The following is a 5,142-nucleotide window of genomic DNA, read 5'->3' as shown; positions in this document are numbered from 1 at the left end:
CTCTCCCTCTCCCTCTCCCTCTCCCTCTCCCTCTCCCTCTCCCTCTCCCTCTCCCTCTCCCCTTCTCTCTCTCTCAAAAATAAATGAATAAACATTTTTAAAAAAGAGTTTAACAAGAAGCAAAAGTGTCCAAAAGAAGACACAGAACTCATCACTGTCAACCTCAAAGATGCACAATAAATACACTGTAGGGAGGAAGTTGGCAATTTCACAATCCAGCAGAAACCGCACAGGCCTGGCAATCAGACCAAACTAGGCTTGAGTCCTGGTTCTGGAACTTCTTGGCCGTGTGATGCTAGACACTGCTTTCAACCTGTCTGAGCTTCGGTTTCCCCTTTGATGAGCTGTCGGATTCTCTTCTACCTTGTTGGGGTGAGGTCCGTGCCTCACATTTTGGGCACGTAGTACACGACGGGGCTCACTTCCAAAGGACAGAGAGGAGGCGGGGGAATCAGAGTGAGGTTCTCTGACCTTAATGGAGAAGCTCATTTATTTCCACTCGCGTGCACCGACTTCTCCTGGAGGATTGACCTCTGCAAACAGGCAGAGGCTCCCAGTGGCACTTCTGACTCACTTCCAACAGAACGCTATTTTGCTCCTTGCTCTCAACGGGCATCCTAACAAGATGCTTCTAAAAATGGACGTCAGGGAAGCGTTGAGGACTGATGTTCCGTCTCCCTCTGCTTTCTCCCATGGCCTTGTTCTTAGAGGAAAATACCTCACTGCTTCACAATCTGGGAGTTTCACAAAATTCTCCTTTTGAGTTTCAGACTCCCTCCCCAGTCTGTGGCTGTCAGTGTTTACGGTGATCCGTGAAAAAGCACAGTCAGTCTAGAATGATAATGATAGGAAGTTACAGGGTTGGTTTTGGGAGTTTTTTGGTTAAGTATTTTGTTGTTGTAAGAAATCAGCATGAGCTCATTAAGGTAAATTTGTAGAATTCAGAAAAATAGAAAGAACCGAAGAAGAGATCCACAATCATATGACCCAAGGACCTGTGGTAAAATCTCCCCTTGGCCTTTCTGTGCACAGGTGGATGTTCTGTTCTGACACGTAGTAATCCTGCTTTTGTTCACATAACCTCATGCCAGAATTGCTTTCTGGTTTCCTTTCCGTTTTCTTGTCTGAGAAACGTTTTGTTGGAGTGTAAGGTGTATACAGAAAAGCATGCTGATCGTCGCCCCTGGGAATTAACGCTGGTTGTGGCTCTTCGGAAGTCGACGGTCCCGTCCGTGCCCCAACTGCTGTCTGTGGGGCTGGGGCTGTTGGGTGTCCCCCTTCGGAGCCTGGACGGCAGAGCCTGGATTCTGACCCCAGCTCCGTTCCTTTTGAGCTGCGTGACCCTGGCGAAGTTATTCAACAGCTCTGTGACTCGGTTTCCTCATTTCTTTAACAAGGACGTTGCCCTTGCCTTATAGAGATGGGGTCAGGATTGAACAGGTGAATACATGCCAGCGGTGCCTGGCAAACGGTGTGGGCTCACAGAGTGTGAAGTACCCCATTTGTCGACACTTGTCATCTCAAGTAAGGCTGTGATGAACACGCCTGCAGAGAGCAGGGTTTTACGAGGACTCTCGCAATCTTCTGATAGGTGAGGAAACCAAGTCCCAAAGAGCTGGCTTGCTCAGGATCGCACAGCCAGTAGGGAGTGGGGAGAGCTGGCATCGAGGGCCCCCGCCGCTCCCCAGGACCCAGAAGTGCTTTACCTGGGATCTCAGGAACGCTCACTCACATCACTCCTCAAAGTCAGGTTGTCGCCCTGGTTCGAAAGAGGAGCAGAGAGAGTAACGATGCCTCCAACCCCGTCTCCCTGACCCCACGTGCCCTCCTTCCGGTGCCCTCTCTCTGGCCCGTGGATCATCTTCACTAAAAGCCGACAGTATTTGACAGAGCACTTCTTGGAAGTGCTAATCGCAGGAAGGAGGGAAAGTGACTTCCCCCTCCTGGGAGAGGCAGGGGTCAGACTGGGAGTCTGCCTGCCTCCTGCCTTCAAGTGTGGATCATGGTGGGTCATGGTCACGTGGCATGTGTGTTCCAGAGCAACCTCCCTGCGGGCCCTCTGTGGGGAGTGACGGCTTCATAGCCGTCACGGTAGAGTCGTTCATGCACGCACGCATCCGTTCCACAAGCAGTTCCAGCACACCCATAGCATGCTTGTGCTAGGGGGTCACCAGTGACGTCGCCGCGTTCTAGGGAGAAAGATCCAGAAACAGACACATACCACGTGCAGCCCTGGGATGAACTCTCCTGGGAGGGCTTCCTGGAGGAGGGCCCCAGGAAGGCGAGCCCTGAAGGTCCAGCAGACATGAGCCCGACGATGGGAAGGGAAGCGCACTGGCAGCCTGTCGCCTGGCCCTGTGCACCTGGCCCCAGTCATCTGCACCCCTCCCAGTGTGTCTTCTAAAGGAGACAGAGATGCAGAAGAGTTCGTTGGGAGCAGTTCTTAACACGGTAGCATTTAGCCTAATCTCTGGAGCACCTCGAGATTGACTCCAGCATGAGGCAGGGAGTCTGAGGTGGAGCTAAGAAAAAGAGGGGAGAAAGAGCTAAGGCTGTAGGGCCCAGCAGCTCTGAATTCAGAGCCCAGTGACCCACCTGCAGCTGAGTGGTCTGGGGAAAATTGCCCAACATCTCGGAATTTGTTTGTCATCTTTAAAATGGACATAGCCAGGCCTGCGTGTGGTAAGAATACTGTCCCCCCCATCCCCCGCCAAATGTCCCTGTCGTCATTCTTGGAAGCATAAGCATGTAACCTCACACAGCGGAAGAGGCTTTGCAGGTGTGGTTAAGGTACGGATCTGGAGATGGGGGGGTCATCCTGCACTCACCAGGTGGCCCAGTGTCATCACAAGGGTCCTTAAAAGTGAAAGAGGCAGGGTTGGGGGTCACGAGGGACAAAAGCAGATGTTGGAGTGGCAGTTGCTGTCTCTGGTAGAAGAAGGGCCACCAGCCAAGGAGAGCTGGTGGCCTCTGGAAGCTGGAAAGGCAAGGGACGGATTCTCCCCTAGAGCCCCCAGAAGGAACACAGCCCTGCCAGCAGCTGTGATTTTTGCCCCACGAGACCCATGTTAGACTTCTGACTTCCTTCATCCGCTGAGTCTGTGCTAATCCGCTACGGCAGCCACAGGAAACTAAGCCAGCACCTTACAGAGCTGTCGTGGAGGCAGCCGTCAGTGTGCATGAAGGCCACGGCAGCAGTGCTGACAGCCAATCTTCGCTAAACCCCTTGGCCTCTCCAAAGTGTTCATCGCCTCGTTTCCCAAGATACGGACGGACACTGTTTCGTCCAGCCCTGTGAGGCAGCAGCCTATCAGAAAGGACTTTCCAATCTTTCTTCTTCTTACCGAGTTTTTGACAGTCTGTTAAAACGGCTTTGGGACCCAGGACACTTGAGAAAGACATTTTTGTTCATTTGATTCGCAATTAATTTTGGCTCCTGGCACTGCTCATCGGCTTGGGCAGCTGTGAATCATTGCATCTTGCAGAAACAACTGGTCTTCCAAATCGATTTTCTTGGCGCAGCGTTAACTCTGTGAGCGAACCCCCACCGTGTGTCACGCAGGCCGTGGGAGCCCGAGTGTCAGCTGACACACGGGGCAGCAGCTTGTGGAGCGCGAGCCTCATTCCTTCGAGGAGAAGCGGAGACTGCCTTCTCTAACCAGGGGGAGCGCAATCCACATTAAGTCATTCTTACTCAGGAATGGGCTGTGTCTAGCATTCAAGTGGGAAAAAGAATCCTACTGGTTCCCCCGCCCCCTTCTGCCCCCCAACGAACACACGGTTTCGGAATCAAAACCTTCAGAGTTCACAGCTGCATCTCGAGCCCCTGGATCTGGTGCTTGTTGGAGCAGAAAGTGGGCACCGACAACCAGGCAGGATGGTGGAGTGTTTGGGCTCCATGGGCTCATGGCCCTGAGCTCGGTCGCTGGGTGACCTTGGGCCAGTTAGTTAACCTCTCTGAGCCCCTGTTTTCTCTAAGGGAAAGTGGGAGTAATACAGTAAGACCTCCACAGGTCTTACCATGAGAGCTATACAGGAATTCACAGCACTTGGCATAAGACAGGTGCTCAGTAAATGTTAATTATTACTACGGGTTGAATTGTCATCCCCACAGAATTTATATGTTGAAGCTCTAACGGTACCTCAGGAGGTAGTCATTACAGGTGTAATTAGTTAAGGAAAGATCATTCTGGAATAGAGGGACCACCAATCCAATATAATTGGCATTCTTATTAAAAGGGGGAAATTCACACACACACACACACACACACACACACACACACACACACAGCATCATGTGAATTTTGAAGGCATGCTACAGAAGGCAAGAAACTCCCAGCAGCTAGAACAACCTTGGAACAGTCTTCCCTGCACCTTTGGAGGGAGCACGGCCCTGCTGGCACCTTGATCTCGGACTCCCAGCCTCCAGAATCGTGAGAGAAGAAATGTCTGTTACTTAAACCGCATAGTTTGTGAACCTTTTGCCGGCAGCCCGAGCAAACAAATACAGTTTTTGTTGGTTACGAGTGTTCCAGAAGAGAACCAGACAGATGCCATGGAAAAAGCTGAAAATGCCCTCCTGCCTTCCAAGAAAATCGGAAGATGAAACTTGGAGCCAGAGTGTGTTTATTCCGCCAACGCTCAGCAAGTGCTGGTGGGGCCCCTACTCTGTGCCCGCACAGGTGTAGGTGTGTGGGATACATCAGTGGACAAAGGAGACAAAAGCCCTTGCCCAGGAGAAGGAGAGCTCCTAGTCGGGGGACAGACCGGGAACAGCAGTGTGAGCTAAGTCAAGTGTATGGTGGCTGATACAGGAAAGGATGCGGTGAGACGCGTTGGTGCAGATTGAGGGGGGCTGAGAAGTGGGGCAGGTTGCTGGAGTGCATTGTGGTCAGGCTCAAGGGATGAGGGTGCTGTCCAGATAGCCAGGTCGGAGGACGGATTAGACGGATTAATTCGGGTGGGTGGGTCTGTAGGGTGGGCAGGCCATCCATCGGGAGCCATGACCTTCAGTGGAGAGACTCAGCCAGCCAAAATGTGCCTGGAGAAAGGGAGCCAGGAACCAACACCCTGGCCCCCCATTGTCTTCCCTCCTAATTCCTTCCCTCCCCTCCCCCCCCCCCCCTCCCCCCTCATGCCCCC

General features: G+C 52.5%; 1 protein-coding gene across 3 annotated transcripts in view; it reads left to right on the top strand.

The window, feature by feature from the left end:
* The window catches only part of SLC2A9 (solute carrier family 2 member 9), a 255,542-nt gene that overhangs the window by 184,028 nt on the left and 66,372 nt on the right, over positions 1-5,142 (top strand). The gene's annotated exons all lie outside the window — the stretch shown is intronic.

The sequence above is a fragment of the Panthera uncia genome, chromosome B1 (assembly GCF_023721935.1).
Source record: "Panthera uncia isolate 11264 chromosome B1, Puncia_PCG_1.0, whole genome shotgun sequence".
Taxonomy (NCBI): domain Eukaryota; kingdom Metazoa; phylum Chordata; class Mammalia; order Carnivora; family Felidae; genus Panthera; species Panthera uncia.
The sequence above is the reverse complement of the archived record's forward strand: the minus strand, read 5'-3'. Positions and strand labels throughout refer to the sequence as shown.